We start from the raw sequence: 18,071 nt of genomic DNA, 5'->3' as shown, positions 1-18,071 counted from the left end.
GTTCTCAAAAACAATTACTATTTGGTGACGAATACCTTAAAAAGTACGTTCACACGGAATTTTGGATCAGCTTAACGCGTAATTGAGTGGGCTATTGCCTTGGTGACGAGGCCAGCAAAAGAAGGCATGACGCATTGACGCCGCATGAGAGTGGCACAAGGCGTACTTCTAGCCAGGACGATGTATACAACCAGCGTGGGAAATAAGGTGGTGGCACAGGGCAAATGACCAGTTTAAAAAATGCCTGGACCAGTTTAAAAATTAAATCGGAGGGGGGTCAGTGGTCCACGGGACCACTAAGAAAATTCAAGGGTAACCAGAGTTCAGACATTATCTCAACTATTTTAATTACCCACTTCTTTAGTTTAGCAGACGACGCGCCCTGGTCAATGGTCATGGACCAGTTTATTTATTCCAGGCCAGGGGGGTCGCTGGCCCAATGTCCAGTTTTAAAAAAATCCTTATTTCCCACCCTGTAACAACGCATCCTCCTTGCACGTATCGGGCATAGCAGAGGCTAAAGCAGACTACGGCTAAATCGTTTTGTCATTGTTACGTGTTATCATAGAGATACGCGTGTTATGGTATTTTTCATCACGAAATCCCCTAAAAATGATAAATGTGGTTATAAAATGTAAACGGGGAATGGAATTGTGCTCGAAAACCCGAGATAAGTAAATTTTTCAAATTATTGAGAGGGAATAAATTGACTACCAGTAAATTAAGTTTATTCAATGCAATAGGGTGATGGAACATAAGTTTCTTAAAGGGGCTGTCCGACGCCCTCTCCTTTTTTACCCACCCGCCATGTTAAGCTCTATGAGGAAGATCGTCCTTTGTCCCACTGTCCGAACAGCATCTTAAGCATGTAAGTCTTAATTTAAAAAAACTTTTAATATCTGGGCCTTCAGTCACTTGCTTAACTCTCTTCTTATCGATACTTTTTAGGTCTTGGTTAAATCCAAGACGTTTTGATTAATATCTGTGACTTCGGTCTTAATTTTTATTAATTTTGTGTAGACACGTTGGTGATTTTATATTGATTATTTCAACGCTTATTTCTGCATGCCGTAGAATAGGGAGCTAACAGTTCCGACCCTGAAAGGTCACACCCTTCTATCTCTTACTGGAGTTTCATCCCCCCTAACGGTTGGAAACAGTATTCTACGCGCAAAAATGCCAACCAGAGAGGGGCTGCGTGACATCAGACTATCTCTTCCCCCTAGCCAGTTGTTAGCTCCGTATAGGAAGTAGTTCATCATTCAATAGAAAATTGTTGAGAGATCGGAGCTATGGGAACGTCACATCAATATTTTTAGTCTAAATTGCATGACCAAAGCTGACACTATAGAGAGCTTTCAGATGGGATAGTAGTACGTCACACCCTCCCAAGTCTTACCGCGGTTCTGGTAGCCATATTGGGTGGTCTCAGCTTCATCCCTGCTTTAAACCCACCAATATGGCGGCGTAAATTACGTCACGAGACTCGGCTCCTCCTCTAACTAAAAGCTCTCTATTTCAGGTGGACCAAGACCAGATGCTCTATTAGAAATCTTTGAGCCCCATTTCCAATGTCATTGTTTTAACAAGATCTTATTCAAAATGGATAATTTCTTTTAACCTTGATAGGAAATGAAACATATAGAATATGCCATCTTTAGTGGCGTTCTAACTTTAACCTAGTTTAAAGAACTAAGATAGTATTTTTTGTCGAAAATGGCATTAAATTAGTAAACTAGCAATACTTTAGCAATATTTCGGGGTGAAAACAAATCCAATTTTGCAATATTTTGGGAAAGATGTCAATTCGATAATAATAAGAAATACAATAACAGGCACACATTTAGTTTTAATGTTATTAGCTCCGCCCTTAAGTACAATTCTAATTGGATTCAGCCTTTGGGAAATTGAAGTTGGTGTTTAAATGATTTGCCACAATGCTAGGAGGTCAGGCAATGGAAGTATGCTTTGATTTATCATTAAATATAGGAAATAACAGGATTAAATTATTATTTACTTGTAACCATGAAATTAATGTTATTTTATGCCCTGTAAACTATTTTATTTTTAATAAATAAAGTTAAATGACAGTTACGGTAATTTATTGATGACAAAATTTAGGGTTAATAATATTATTTCATATAATAGTTAAAATACAAATAGGAATGTTTTTAAGTAATGCCTGTTTAAAAATTACTTTCAAGTACTAAATTGCATTAAGAATGTTTTTGTTTGACTATTTTCAAGTTTTTAAACACGCATGATTATGATATTGGAAGGCGCAAATTATTTATTTAAATAAACATTTGGTTTGATACTTGCCACGTTTATTTACAGCATGTAATTTGGGCTTAATTTCCCTAGTTGTTATTTAATTATGGTATTCATTATAAATTTATTCCAGTCAATAAATATATTGTTTTTTACGTTTAAAGGTAAAAGTTGCATATTTTAAAGGGTTTTTCCAAAGAAAATTGTTTTTGACACCAGAAAGGCTTTTGAGGATAATTAGCGATTGCGTCCTGCTGCCAAAAAATAGACCTTAACAGGGAAAAGCTAAGAGTAACTATAATTAATTTTAAATGAATATAAAATGTAAGTTTCACAATGAATGCGTGAGAGGGATTAAAAAAATGTTCAAGGACAGTCATACGTGAAGGTTGGATTTATAAAGTGAGAGACTTCAACATTATCGTATGAATGCCTATAATAATTTTGTTAATCTCTCAAGTGAACAATTCAATGATGAAAAAATATTTACACACATTTAATCCTAGGATTGTCAAATTGAGACTATATAATTGCCAGAAAAATCGTAAGCATGTGTTTCAATATTATATTTTTTTAAGGTATAAAAAAGGGAAGGGGAGTTTGTTAAATTAGTCCTAATATACTTAAAGATGCTTTTTAAAATTGGTAGTGATTTGTTGGTGTAGAATCTGCAGTTTAGTTCAGAGAGTTAATGAGGTGCCTTGTATTTCATTAGTGACATCTCCAGTCCAGTTGATTTTAGGTTTTTTTCTATATTTATTACTATTGAACTCAGATGGCGTTGGGAGTTAATGTCATTAATTGTAGTTTTTTTACTGGTTCCATCGCGCTTGATTTTGATTTGTTGATGTAAAATCTGCAGTTCAGTTCAGAGAGTTAATGAGGTGCCTTGTGTTTGGTAGCGACATCTCCAATCCAGTTGATTTTAGTTTTTTTTTCTATATTTATTACTATTGAACTCAGAAGGCATTACTGCTTAACGTCATTAATTGGCAGCAATTTTTACTGGTTCCCTCGACCTTGCTTTGTTTGGCAAACGTCCGTTAAACAATGTAATATACCATCATGGTATATTAGCTTTAAGGCGTTTTGATGAAAATTGAAATCCAACGTTAATCAGTTGGTATTTTAGAGTAACGAGTGAAGTACTTGAGGTTTAATCGAGTGGTGAAGGAGGGGGGATTTGGGGTATTTCACCACCCGCGGACACGGGGTAGTCAGTTCCTGTAGGGTAGGCATGCTGACAAGTCCCTTATTCCCTCAAAACTTTGTCGCCCAGAAGCTTGGCTTACAGGAGTGCGCCCAACTCCCAACATAGTCAAGCACATAATTTTAGTAACAATCCATTGCTGTTCTAAATTTTAACAACGTTGAGGCAACTTTTTCCCGGAAAAGGTTGTTTTGCGAATCTATAGCTGTTATGAACTTCTATTGTGTTGATAAACTTGTAGGCGCGGCTTGCCAAACCGTAACGTAATTATATAGGGAAACCAAAGAGTTGACATGTATTATTTGGCCTTGATACAGCTTGATGTTCTATAGACACTGACTCAAGCCAATAGAAAGATTATTTCTTTGAATATCTTTGCTGTTCTTAATCCAAAGACGCTTTCACTCTTTGAACACGCCAGTATAAAGTGTCTGTTATTTCGGTGGAGAAGTTGAATATATTTCTTGATTTGTCTATCGAAGTCTTGTTGCGGGTTTTTTTCTAATGATGATGATCATCATATTTTTGAGCTGTGTAGGTTTAGTCTTTTATTATACTGGTAATAGCTATGATGAATTATTTTTCTGTTGAAGCTTAGCATGTAGTTGTACGAAATTAGTCTTTAAATTGTATGTTTCAAACTTGAAAATATACACTGCTTGTAGTATTTATTTCGGAATAATTTTGATCTTCGTTATATTAGTTACGTAAAGGGGCGGGGGTTGAAAGAAAACTTTACAATTTACTGGCAATTATATGTTCATTTAAATATAAGATTTTGAGGGTCTATTTTTAAAATTTTGTCACGCAACTCTTAACTTTAAGTTTGGAAACAGTGCTGCTAGAACATGGCAATTATTGTTTTGCGCGTGGGTTACCAAAGGGACAATGAAAAGGTTATTAATTTTTGGGGAAAAAAAAATATTCCTGAAGGCTTTGCAAATTGTACCCCCTGTTGGATTTACGCAATGCAATCTGCCACGCAGACTACCCCAGCTGGTGAGAAACACAAAGAGACTATGCAAAACTTCCTGGAATATTAATTGGAAAAATGGTTTAGTTGTTTTAATTACAAGGGTAATGTCTATATATAATATTGGTAACCACAATTTGGGAAATAATTTTCACACTTTATAAAAACAAATTATACAACAATAGTAGGATATTAGTTATAGGACAAATTAATAAGTTCATATGGCTTTTTTTAAGCCTAACTAATAAATAGTTTAAAAATCAATTTTTGTAAGTGGCATCGGATTGGGACGGGTAAACATTATTGATAAGTTATAGAAAGAAAAGGTTATATTAATAGATAATATTTAAACATAAAATCTTTGCTAATCTTTGATATTATAACAGGATAATATTAGATTAGATTAATTTAATTTAATGTTTTTGAATGGTTTTAAATTGTTAATGTAAAAAAGTTATGGGCGTCTTAATTTAAAAAAATAGCGCGCTTAAAAGAGAAAAAAATGGAAGATGCGAAACTGATATTTAGAAAACTCTTTGAATATATTAATTTTAATCAGTATTTATTTAAAATTTGGATACGAGTGTCTAAATCTCAGTTCAAAAAATCTGTTCAATGTTAACTAATAGGATGAGTTTGTCTCAATAGTTTCACCAGCTTATTAAAGAATTATATTTAATCACATAGCATTACCAACAGGGGTTACGTTTTTAGCGTGTTTTTTACATAAAACACAATTGGGGCAAGACTAATACAGAGTACTAAAAACCCTTCACTAGAAAATTCTAAAATTAATGCAAGAATCATCGCCTTTTTTTCGTAACAATAGCATGGCCCTACAATCCTCCCTCCTTTCCCTTTCACGGTTATTATAGTAGGCAACATCAAAATTACTCCAGAACCATCGTTAACCTTAAACTTGCTCTAGGATTAACAATCTTACCCAGTCATAAATTACTTTAAAAAGAATATGAAACTATTAGTATATCTTTGACAGATATGATGCTCCTTTCTGGTATGAATATTGAAATTTTGGACTTTACTCGGGGTAATTTTGATATGGATTCTTCAAGCACGTTAGATTCTCTTTAATGCGTCTGGACTCTTTCCAAGAGCAGAACAGTGACGTCAGTCAAGTTACTGACGAATCTCTCCCTTTTTCTGATCACTGTATCACTGACCTCGTACCAGCCGTTGTCTTTTCTCACAAAGTTCACATAATGTGCCTCGGCCAACGATTCACCTTTATGAATAATCACCCCTTTAGTTTTAAAAAGCATCTTACTCATAGTGACATTTTGATTTTCAAAACTTGATATTTTGGTCGAAATCTTAATTGGTCGACCATCTTTGTAATCGCCACGGAGAAGACACAAAAATACGTACTTCCCGCTGGATATCAATACATCACGCTCTTGTATTTTTGGGTTGTTACAAAATACGCATGGCACCTCTGTTAATCTCATCCTTTTTTCTAGAGATTTCCAATCAATTTTATCTCGGTTTTCTAGTGGAAGATTGAAAATGTTGCTTTCAACAATATTCTCCGAATTTTGTTCAACTTGACAATTGGGGCATTTGGTAACGTTTCGCGACTTTGACCAAAAAAGATCTTTTAGAGCTTTAGAGTAATCGGCTTCCATTTCTTGACTTAGTGTCGTCAAAAGGACCATCAAAAATTCACTGGCGTCTTGTTGATCGTTTAGCGTAAAATGATTTCCGACAGCCATTCTCAGTTCCAACCCTTTACGACTGAAGCTTCCTTGAGAACTCTCGATGTCGTTTATCGTGTTATGGAGGCAACGTAAAACTGGTTTTTCAACGAATGATCCATTGTAAGATTTAACCAATTCTCTTAATTCCGGCACTAATAAGAGTAGTTGCAAAACGCTATTAGAATAGCACGTTACTTGGTCATCGTTAGCTAAACCCTTCAAGGGCAAACTATCCAAACTCTGTTGGGTTTTCCTTTTCTTCTTCGGTGTTTCTGCACATCTCTCTTCCTCGCCTTCTAAAAGGCTTTTAGATAGTGTAGGCGCACTTCTTTTCCTACCTCGACTTTCTTTCAACTCCGTTATTTCCAAAAGAGGCAGATCTGGCCTATATTTTTTGCGAAGCCTGTTATACTCCATAATGGCTCGTCCATCCACCTTAATTTTAGTCGGATCGAACTGTAATAGATGGAGTCCGGTTAAGGACGTCACTCTCGATAAAGCCACGTACGCCATGCCAGTTCCGAATAAATTCGGACCCAAATCCATAATGGCGCATTTTAAACTCATGCCTTGGCTTTTGTGTATCGTAATAGCGTACGCCAGGATGACGGGAAACTGGGAGCGTTTAACGTAAATGTTTGCCATGAGCAAAAATTTGACGCAAATTTTCTCAACTAAAAAGTCAGTGTTAGCGTCATCGTTATTCGGTTCGCGATCTACTCTGAGAAAAATACCAGTAACGTTTCCTTGTTCGTCCTTCTTGAATCCAGTTACGAAACCCATCGTACCATTTACAACGCCTTTTTCAAAACTGATATTCCTTCTGACCATTATTCGGCAGCCAACGCAAAGAACTAACTCGCTCTCCAAACCGCCTGTTTTGGACGGTTCGTTTTGTAGCCCTTGCAGTCTCCTGAGAATGTTTTTATTCATTTTTTTCCCATAGTCAGCGAGTCTATCCTGACAACGAATGACTTCAACTTTCTCGCCGTTTTTTCGCAGCATATCAAAGTTGAATTTTACGCACATGGCTAATTTAGGCATCAAACAAATTGGGTGAAACCCTTCATTGGACAGCTTAATGAAAAGGTCCATAGCCACCTCGATGTTTTGACCTCCCTCAACCAATCTAGTTCCTAAGGTTGCAACATCAGCTTCGGAAATATTTCCAATTCTAACTCTGCTTAGAATGTCGCCGTAACTTTGGTCGTTGGCTTGTCTAACATTTTGCGTTAGTTCATCGTATTTAAAAAACTTCCAAAGATCACTTCCTCCGATGCAATTGAATCTAAGTCTGGCTTCTTCGGAAGTGATTTTGATAAACGCGGGATTTCCTTGAACCGGTGGCAATTGGAAAAAGTCTCCCAAGACAAGAATAAATACAACTCCACCAAATGGTTGGTTCATTTCCCAAAATTCGTTCAGCCTCAAGTGAACGTGTGTCAGTAAAACCGATGAGACCATAGAAATTTCATCAATAATTAACAGTTTTAAATTACCCAAAGTTTCTTTCATAATGCTCATATTGTCAGAACTTAGGGAATGGTATTCGGCAATACGCCCATGATCTACCGGCAACATTAGTAATCTGTGTAATGTTACGCCATTAACATTCAACGCTGCCAAACCCGTTGGCGCGGCAATTGCCACGCTAGCAGGATTTTGAAAGCGTCGCCTTACGGCGTTGGCGAGAGTGTCGATAAGAAACGATTTGCCAGTGCCACCAGGTCCCGACACAAAAAGGCACTTGTTTCTACATTTTTCTCCCTCTTGGGAGAAGTGATCCATGATGTGATCATAAATTCGCCTTTGATCCGAGTTTAGTAACGCCACATTGTCAACATCAGTCTCGAAATTCATTTCCATGGCAGCTTCCACATCAGCCATCGCGTGTTCGGTTTCGATGACAATTTCCTTCCCTTGCAGCGCATTTTCATTGTCGTCACTTTCAGTCTCCGAGACTATGGTTTCTGGCTCTTTCGCCTTTTTAGAAGCCTTCCGTTTCTTTTCAACTTCTTTGGAAACCGAGAGTTTCTCGTGGTATTCTCTCATGTCTTTTAACACCGAAAGCGAGTTTTCGAAAGCATCGGCGTATGTTTCAAAATCGCCCAATAGCTCAGTTTCGTCACGCCACGGTTTGAAGAGGATCAGTAGAGCGTGACAATACTGTTCTTTCTCCTCTATCGGGTCGTGAATGAAGTGCTCTATTATGTACGGCTTAATTCTCTTTCTCATGAAACCCAGATTGTTTTTCAACTGGATTACATTCGCATTTTTCTCGACACCCTCAGAGCGCATCGCATAATCGTAAAACTGACCAAATTCCCGCAAACTTAGATTTTCCAAGCTGTCAGGACGATTCGGATATTTGTCGTCGACGAACCCTTTTTGGCAAGTGTCCGTGCTTTCGGGGTCAGTTTCCCTCAATCGCGCGAGTTCCTTGTAACCTTTCAAAATTCTCGATCGGTTTTCTTTCAAGTTAGTGTTTATAAATTTAGTGCTGTCAGAGACTTGTTGTAAAGGTCTTTTCCCAGCATCATATCGAGAGCTTCATAAATTCCTATTTGCTTGCACGTCTAAGATTTCAATCTATAGGCAAATAATTTTTTGGACAAACTTTCGTTGCCTAACTCGGCAAAAGTTTGGTCCATGTCAGCCCGGTCTCCCTTTGTCACGTAAGCCGTGACATAGTTTGCCACTATTTCCGATTTGTCGGCGACAAATTGCAAATCCATGTTGGCTTTGGAAGCCAAAAGTAGCGTGGGATTGTAATCATTGATTAAAACTTCGTGCTGTTTTCTCGGCAAGTCGTACAGTCGTTTCTGCACCTTTTTCATTTTACGGTGACGAGTAACTGATCTAACAGAATTCATAGTAGCAATGTTTGTTACGTTTCGAGGGAAACCGTAACGACACACTTTCAATCCTTTTTTAGAATTTTTCACCTTCTTATAACAACTGGAGGTGCATTTGTGAGTTTGGAATTTTTTTACCAGCCGGTGTAGTTCCGGACTTACCGATGCTCTTGGCATCGAACACGTGACGTGTTTTTGCACGTAATCCAAAATAGTCTCGGTCGAAGAAGTTCCAATCTTTGGAGCGTCCTTGGCCCACAAAAGCATATGGTAGTGAGGTAAACCCCGAGATTGGTATTCAACCCTCCAAAAATGATGTTCTATCATGCCAAGAACTGGATTTTGCTTACACAAGACAAAGTTGTTTAACAGCGACCGCACTTTGTTGTGAAAGTGCAAATTGACGCTAAGTGGGTCTAAATTCAACAATTCAGCCACCGTCATCGACTCTACTCCTGGAACGTCTGATAACGATACTCGGTTTCCGTTATTTTGCCAAATGGTCTATCATCGTGCTTGCCAAAGCGACCCCGAGGGAACAAATGAACGAAGCTCATGTATTCAAGATTTTTGTCCCAAGTGCTAACCGGCTCGGCTTCGACGCGCTTCATTTGGTAAGCGCCAAGTAAATCTTTCGGTGGTTGAACGTTCACTGGATGAATAGAGTAATGATCGTACAGATCATTGGCTTCACCCTCAGATAGTTTTCGCAACAAAGCCTCGGGCTGTGTTAGAATTTTGTAGGCGTCGCCTGGTGCAAGGCTAGACTGATTTTCATCTTGGTCCTGCATGTTCGAAGCGTTTTGGTCACCTTGGACGTCGTGACTACTATCCGCTGGTCCTTCTGTTGGAAGCGCAGCGGAAGCACGTGTCAACGCATCAGATCCATCATTAATTAACGCAAGTGGATCTGTTACGCTCAGTAATTCTTCGGGAGTCAATGAATTTTCATTTCCATCAATTTCTTGCGTGCCACAAATATATTCCTCATTCATTGTCGAAATATCAATGTCTTTGTAAAAAGGGTTTATCTTTTTCAGCACACTGAATGCTTTCAACACTTTTTCGAGGCAAACAACCTGTTGCCAAACTTTTTTGTCCGCTGTGGGAACGCCATTGACCAAGATATGCAGTTCGTGATTTTTGGGCAATGTCTTGGGAATCATCTTCAAATTTTTCTCCACGGGTATTGGAAGATAAATTACTCTTCCCTTCAAAGCTTTAACCGTGCCAAACTGCATGTTGGAGTTGGTTTTGGTGCCTAACCGCACCACAGTGTGGAAGGCCTTCACAAGCTGAATTAAAACTTTCTCAAACATGTTTAAACTGGTGACATCTAGTGGAGGATTGTCAACCGCCAAGTTGTTCAGAAAACATCTGATGGGAACTTTACCCTTTCCCAAATCCGTAGCGCAGTAACGACATAGTAGCATGTCTGCTTCTCTCGTGTCGGAATTATTCATTATCCAACCAGCTCTTAAAATCAGATAGGCCTCGTTCTCAAAAACAGCTCTGTTTACCAGTTTTTCTACTGCTCTTAAATCAGATTTTTTCAGTAATCTTAAACAGCAGTCGCAGGGCGTATCGTGAAACTCGTTGGTGTTTAGCATTGCCCGAGCGAATTGATTCTCGTAAAGACTCAAGATTTGACTTTCATCGAGACTCGGCTGAGGAGCGTTAACGCTTCCTTCGGGAGCATCGTTTTGTTCCTTATTTAAATTTTTCCCACGTGTAGCAAGGGTTTTCCTTAATTCCGCCATGACATTCGTCACAGACTCATAATCACCACTTTCAATTTCAGTTGAGATTTTAGTTAACGCGTTGAGTAACGCTTTGACGTGATAAATATTATTCAGAATATTTCTAATTCCCGAATAGTGAGGAGCCAGTTCAGCTAAAGCACGCAAATGACTTTGGCACTCTTCGCTATCAGCGCAGTAAGCAGTGTGTCCTAGGAACGGAACTATTCTCACCACTATTTCGTCCCCATCTGGTGGTATAGACACGTTTGATTTTTTGCAAAATTGTTTTCTTAATTCGCAAAGGTCCAAATCAGAGTCAACAATTTTAGTCAAAGATTTTTCATTCGCATTGGCAACTGTGTTTACGAAAGCTAGTACTTTTGCAATGGCTCGAGTTCGAACATTACAAATATCACTGCATTCCCAATATACAGTTTTGTTTAAGGTTTCAATAAACCCACCTTCATTGATCACAAAATTTGCTTTTGGATTCTTCTCTTCAGTTTCAACAATGTTGAAGAGATTCGTAACAACACCCGACTCATTAACTTGTAAAACTAGTTCAACATTACTAGTTGCGTTATTGTTTTTCATGTCAACGATATTTCCCATTTCGTCAACAAACAATTCTTTAGTCGAACTGGTAGCACGGTCTCTCAGAACTTTACTTATACTACCATCAGAATCCAATTTAAAAATTTTGCCGTAATGTGACTCATCGCCATTTTTCAATATTTTACCATTATTTCCAATCACATAATAGGTAGTTTCATGGAAAAATAGGCCTCTTTCATGCTACTGTGAAGCCTTTTCCCACCCACAACTTCTGCCAAATTGCCAGGGTCAATGGACCCAATTTCTTTGATTTTCTGAACAAAATCCTTAAATTCACTAACAATGCTCGTTAGTTGGGCGTGGTAAGCCGAATATAATTGCCTTTTCAAATGCAATATTCTACCAGCTAGCACTTGGCATTTTAGCTTGTGAGAGATAGACTTCGTGCGTTGTTTTTTAGTCTCACCGTTAAAAGACTCTGACGCCGCCAGTCTTTCAGTTAGACGTTTGACTAAAAACCTTTTATAGCTTTCGGCTATAATTTTTTTGTTTTTCGTTTTGAAAATCCCCGCATTGAGGAGCTTTTTCGCAAAACCAAATTTATCCACTTTAGTTGGTTTATGTTTGGGTTTTAATTTTTTTGAGCAAAAAGCAACATTAGTGGTGCCACCTGGTGCCATAGCCCTTTTACAACCTTTTGCTGTACCAAGCGCAAGTTTACGCTGAACATAGTTATTTGCATTTCTTCTCTGAAAATTGTCTTGGTTTTTCAAATAACATTCCTTATTCTTAACTCGCTTAGCTTTCTTTTTTTGCAAAGCTTTACTGTTAACTAACAGTTCCAATTTATTTTGGGCTCTTTCTTTTTGCATTGCTAAACATTTATTTTTTCTCTTTATTTTCTCCCGACAAAACATTATGAAAATTTACGAATCGCACAAGAAAGCAAATCTTATTCAACCCCTGCAGAGTTCTAGTCAGTACAAGCAGTACCGTATTTGACACAGTTTGCAATGGGTAACAAGGAAACCTTAATCCCACACTGGAACTTGCAATTTGGATACACAAAGAGATCCAATTAATGGGAACACAGAGGACCCAATTAATGAGAGCACAGAGAACCCAGTTAATGAGAGCACAGAGAACCCAATTAATGAGAGCACAGAGAACCCACTTGCCAAACACAAAGAATTGGCCGAATAATAGGTACACAGGGAACCTTTTAGGCGCACAGAAAGAACCCAGTGTCAAAAAAAAACTTCTGACAAAATTGCAAATTGTAAAAAGAAAAAAAAAATACAATATAAATTAATGAAGATAATATAATTAGAAGGGAAAGTGTAACCTATTAAGACTAAGAGTAAATAAGACAATTTCACAATCTGAAATGAGAACAAAAGTTATTGTACAATAGGAACATAAAAAAACCAAAAATACTTAAGTTTATAAATCATATAAAACCTTAAAAATTAAGATTCGTGGCAATTAATATTCTTTTACAAGTCTTCGGAATTGTAAGAGAACGGAACAAGGTGGAAATTGTAACAATTCCCGCCAAAATAGAAGCCAAGGCTGCCAAGTGCCGAGGGAATAAGGCATAAGCTACTTGAATTTAGTGCCCTCTGGAGTAGTAGCATGGAGCAATTATAACTGGATACGTTGCTGTAAAATCTAGTCTCCAATCCCATTTTATTGCTCTATGCCGCTTCTCCTAGCCCAGGGAATTTTTTTGGCGGGAAAGTACTGTTACCAAAGCCCCTGCCAAAGCTATTACTTTATTTAAAGCAAGCTAGCGTATATCAACCTCGTAAGTATGTTTTAAACACAATTTCTAATAGTTAAAATTATTAATTAACGGGTTTTGAAGCTAAGTCATAAAATTTGAAGTTATAATGTTTAAATTTATTGTTAAACTTTAAACTAGATAGAAAGTAATTGATTGTAAACTATTCAATGAAATTTCTTGTTTGTCGGTTTGGGTTTAGTAATGGAAGGCAAAAATATAAAAGTAGTAAATGCCTACTTTTACGGCGGAGGCGGACTAGGCGGCGGCGGTCGCGGACGGGGCGGAGGACGGGGCGGAAGACGAGGCGGAGGACGGGGCGGACGACGAGGCGGCGGTCGCGGACCTTGGCAATGGGTCCGCACTTGTTATAAGTGCAAACAGGCCGGCCACATAATGCGGGAGTGTCCGCAAAACCGAGGTACTAAATATTTTCGATTGCTTTTCCCAGGGCTACCTAAAAACTTCTATGCACTTCGTTAAAGGTCTCATTTAGGGAAACTAGTTTTAAATTTAATAAAATGTTATAGAGAGCTTTCAGTTGGAGCTGAGTCTCGTGACATAATTTACGCTGCCATATTGGACGGTTTAAAGCAGGAATGAAGCCGAGACCACCCAATATGGCTACCAGAACAGCGGTAAGAATTGGGAGGGTGTGACGTACTACTATCCCATCTGAAAGCTCCCTACTGAAAATAAAAAAGACAGTGAAGTTCCCTGCTATCCCTAGGTAGCCCTAATGCAAGCAAAATTAGTTAGAGCCTGTTATTGCCATGGCTTTCATAGCGTAATTTTGTTCTAATATTGGCAATGGGGTAGAAAGATATTCTATGGTATAAAAGTATCTAGAGAAAAGGGGATATTAGACTGAAATTGTAGGGCAGAGAATCTCTGCATGTAAGACCAAAATGAAATATATAAAAAAGTATATCGCACACAAATCAGCCAAAGGTGTTAAAGGCTCAAGCATATATATATAGTTGTCTTATATACGGTTACATGATAGACGACCCGTTGCCGGTCAATACCACCACCACTACCACCACCACCACCCCAAGCACCACCACCACCACCCCAAGCACCACCACCACCACCCCAAGCACCACCACTACCACCCCAAGCACCACCACAACCACCACCACCCCAAACACCACCATCCCAACCAACAATATGGAAACACCACTGTAAATATTTTGTAAGTATTAAACCACATTTAAAAAAGTTAACACTTTTATTATATTGGGGCACGGGAAAAGAAGTTACTATTGGGGGTTTTTTTTTTCATTAATATCTTGAAAGCCTAAGTTTTAAATATTTTTGCATTCTCAATTCTTTTCTTGAGTTTCAATTAAAAATTTTCATTGAAGATAATTAATATATTTTTTCTTATATTTTTTGTAGCATCATCACCATATTAATTTTTTTTTTGTCAAAAAGCATTTAACCAAATAAATTAATTTCATCCAAAATTATTGCATTCTTTTTAATTCATTTTAATGGACTAATATTCCATTCTTATTAATCCATTTCAGAAAAGTTTTATTTCCTTTAAAATAATAAATGGTTACCCCAATCATTTGTTTATGCTTTGAACGGGAGAAATGGTTTCCCAGCCATTTTGTAATACCTTAAAGCAAAGCGCGGGTCCAGTGGATCCCCTACAAGTTTGCTTTCCTCCTGAACTCCCGTTCTGGCTTGGCAAAGGCTAGTGGGCGGGATTTATATGGGCACTTATAAATCCCGCCCACAAATGCCTCCTGCCTTCCAAGCCAAAACTGGAGTTCGTAAGGAAAGTCAACTTGTAGGGGATCCACTGGACCCGCGCTTTGCTTTAAACTTAAGACACTTTTGACCCGCAATTACGTTATTCCTTGACTTAAAAATGGTTATCTCTTGAACCAAATAATTTTTTCCATCAATATTCATCTATTTAATAAATTAAAGGACCGTTCTAATTAATCCATTTTAATAAATATTATCCCTTTAACTGAAGAAAAGATTTACCAGTCATTTCATTACCCCTTGAACATAGGAAATGATTTCCAAACCATTTTGTTATCTTTTGAAAAAATAAACTAACTTTTCCTTCCTTATTCCATTCTTTTTGATTCAAAACCATTTAGTTTTCCAGTTATCTAAAAAATGGTTGACCCGTTTGAAGCTACAAATATATTTCATAAAAACATTTTCTTATCCCTTTAACTCCTATTAACAGAAATAAACAATTTATACCAATATGAAAGTATCATTAATTGCTGTAAGCAAATATTAATAAATGAAACAATTTCTTTATCAACTCGCGTTAATCAATTTCTTCAATCTTCATAACTCAATGAAATTTTGTCGAATTTTAAAGCAAATAAATGGTGTGGTTTCGATTAAACAAACGTTAATAGATGGTCCCGTAGTCCAAGAGTGGGGTTGACAGGGTTTATTTGTTTATCAGTGTGTAAAGGGATTTAATTAGCCTCTATGCCTAATTGCTAATTAAGTCATATTTGTCCAATTGCTAATTCCAATTAATTGCTAATTCCAATTAATTGCTAATTCCAATTGAATTAGTTGCCAGTTAATTAGCATAGCTCTGGTTTTTTGGTGACACGGTTTTGTGATCGTGCGACTTAATCAATCATTTATTCTACCAGCAATTTGACAAACAATTTATCTTCGTAGCAGTTATCATTGGCACCTGGTGAGAATTAAAAACAGGCTATTGCTTATTGTTTTCTTGGGCAATGTTAAAATAATCATTATATAAATAAACTGGTCATCGTTTAATTTTTTCTTAGGTAACTAAAAATTAGCACTAAAAAAATAAAAAATTTAATAGTTACCCAACAAAAATGATCGGAAGAGTCCGAATAAAAAATATTAATTGGTTTGTTGACAGGGTTTAGTGATCGTGTGATCTATCGATTAATTTACCAGCAATTTCAACGAACAAAATGATGTACGTATTTGTTATCATTGGCCGGTGACACCAGTTTAGAAACCTGTTAACAAACCCTTATGCGTAGAGTTTGCAAAAAGACATGAAATTTAGCACTTAAACTTAATTTTTCTCAAAATCCTTAAAAATGGTCCTAGAAAAAGGTTTAAATTTTCATATGCAAGGCCTAATACCGTTTTGCTTGACTGCATGTCGCCGTCAAATTCCTTTTAAAGCCTAGATCATATAAGATAGTATCCACCCTTGATTTTCATTTCGGAACACACGTTGGATTCGTAAACCTCGACGCGCACAACGATTAGAAGCATTAAAATGCAAACACAACAACACACTGAGCGCATACATTTATTATTATAGTAAATAAAATTTCTCACTACAGCTGTTTTCAACGCTGAAGCGACCGAAAGACGGCGGTAAAGAAAAATTCTCCGGCCCATTAAAGGGAGGGAACGAAATTCAAATGCAAGGCGCGTCCCATCAACAAACAACATTGAATTCATTTTACGCAATTATAATATTGAAATTTTATACAATTAAGTAATATTTAAGAAAACAAAGCACTACTTTCAAAGTCTAAACTTAAGTACGACGATACGAGAAGGCGAAGTAATTACGGGCAACGAGAGGTAAACATTTTTTTAAAAGGCAAAAATTAATGGTAAGCCAAGGCTTAGCGCAATTTCACCGCCTTAAAAAGAGTGCCAAGTTTAGAAATAGATTGTGGGACAATAAAAAGGTGGAAAATTATGAAATTAGGCTTATATTAAAGCTTGAAACCTACTTTATATTATATTTAAAATCCATCCATGAGCAAATCCTCAAAAAATATGAAAATGGCAACGAAAAAGGACCCACTCTCAAATTTTTTTCCCCTTAAAAAAAATGGCGGCCACAAACGGGGTAATTTGTCACGGCGGCAATATTAAAGCAGTCTTATCTCACTATCGATAGGCCATTTCAACCAAAAGGCATTATGAAAAAACAATCGGATTATTATGACGCAACTATACGTAAAAAAAGGCCAATATTGGTCGCGCTGATATTTACCAATAAAACAGCGTATCCATGCTAAAATATCGCAGATTGGGGTAGTTTTTAAAATTTAAAATTAAACATACTTAAAATTAATTTTTCTCAAAAACCTTAAAAATGGTCCTAGAAAAAGGTTTAAATTTTGATATAAAACCGTTCCCAAGCGTAACAAACGAATATTTCATTTCAAAAGGATGGCCACAAAATGGCTAAATTTGAAAAAAACTCCATGTTATTTCTATGGGAAAATTTAACTTTTTCACCAAAAGGGCTGATTAATTTTATGGAAATGAAAACCACCCTTAGCAACTTTATTTTTTATACAATAAACTAATGGGTGGATCTTCTTGAAATTTTAACCACATATTGAGGGCCCGAATTGTAGTTCTGTGGAATTTTTTCAAAGCAGTTAATACGATACAAAAAAAGCTATAACCAATCAAAAAACCATCCTTATACATTAAAGTCGGTATGAGGTCTTATCTAAGAGAGCTATCGCTCTCCTAGAATATTTCTTAACAATAATAGACGCCGACTATCGGGGACCCCTAAAAGTGGTCATTGCCAATGTCGGGGGGACCCCCTACACTGTTCGGCGTGGCGATAGAGTCGCCCAATTGATAGTTACCCCGGTTATATTGCTAAGACCTGTGGAAGCGGCGGTAAATATTTTAAAGTTTTTTGATTTAGGTTTCAACATGTAACACATTTTTATGTTGTTTCTAGAGTTTGACCCCTACATCACGCGGCAGTGGGGGGTTTGGCTCGACCGGTGTTTAGTCTTTTTTAATGGTGGTGGGTTTTTTTTATAAATATTTGTTATTCTGTGTTTTATTGTATATATCATATGTTATTAAAAATCTTTATTCGTATATTTGTTATCCTTTACAGACTTATAATTATAGGCTTATTTTCTAGCCTTACCTTAATTAACCTATCCAATGAAATTATCTCTTTACTTACGCTCCGCCTACTAAACCAGTAG

The 18,071-nt window shown here is 37.1% G+C and overlaps 1 long non-coding RNA gene across 4 annotated transcripts; it reads left to right on the top strand.

The window, feature by feature from the left end:
• The first annotated feature begins 219 nt into the window (after positions 1 to 219).
• LOC149668628 (uncharacterized) lies at positions 220 to 2,812 on the top strand. 4 transcript variants are annotated; one of them, XR_016367867.1, is made up of 3 exons: positions 505 to 868; positions 2,436 to 2,562; positions 2,778 to 2,812. It is a non-coding gene; the product is annotated as an uncharacterized LOC149668628 (long non-coding RNA). The 4 variants fall into 4 exon arrangements; XR_016367868.1 differs by lacking the exons at positions 2,436 to 2,562; positions 2,778 to 2,812 and adding an exon at positions 1,075 to 1,318 and having other exon boundaries at positions 220 to 868; XR_016367869.1 differs by lacking the exons at positions 2,436 to 2,562; positions 2,778 to 2,812 and adding an exon at positions 1,021 to 1,318 and having other exon boundaries at positions 220 to 868.
• Positions 2,813 to 18,071: the final 15,259 nt, after the last annotated feature.

This window comes from Phalangium opilio, unplaced genomic scaffold, assembly GCF_054372755.1.
Source record: "Phalangium opilio isolate 3A_F unplaced genomic scaffold, DU_Popi_V2 ptg000055l_1, whole genome shotgun sequence".
In the NCBI taxonomy this organism is placed as follows: Eukaryota; Metazoa; Arthropoda; class Arachnida; order Opiliones; family Phalangiidae; genus Phalangium; species Phalangium opilio.
The sequence above is the reverse complement of the archived record's forward strand: the minus strand, read 5'-3'. Positions and strand labels throughout refer to the sequence as shown.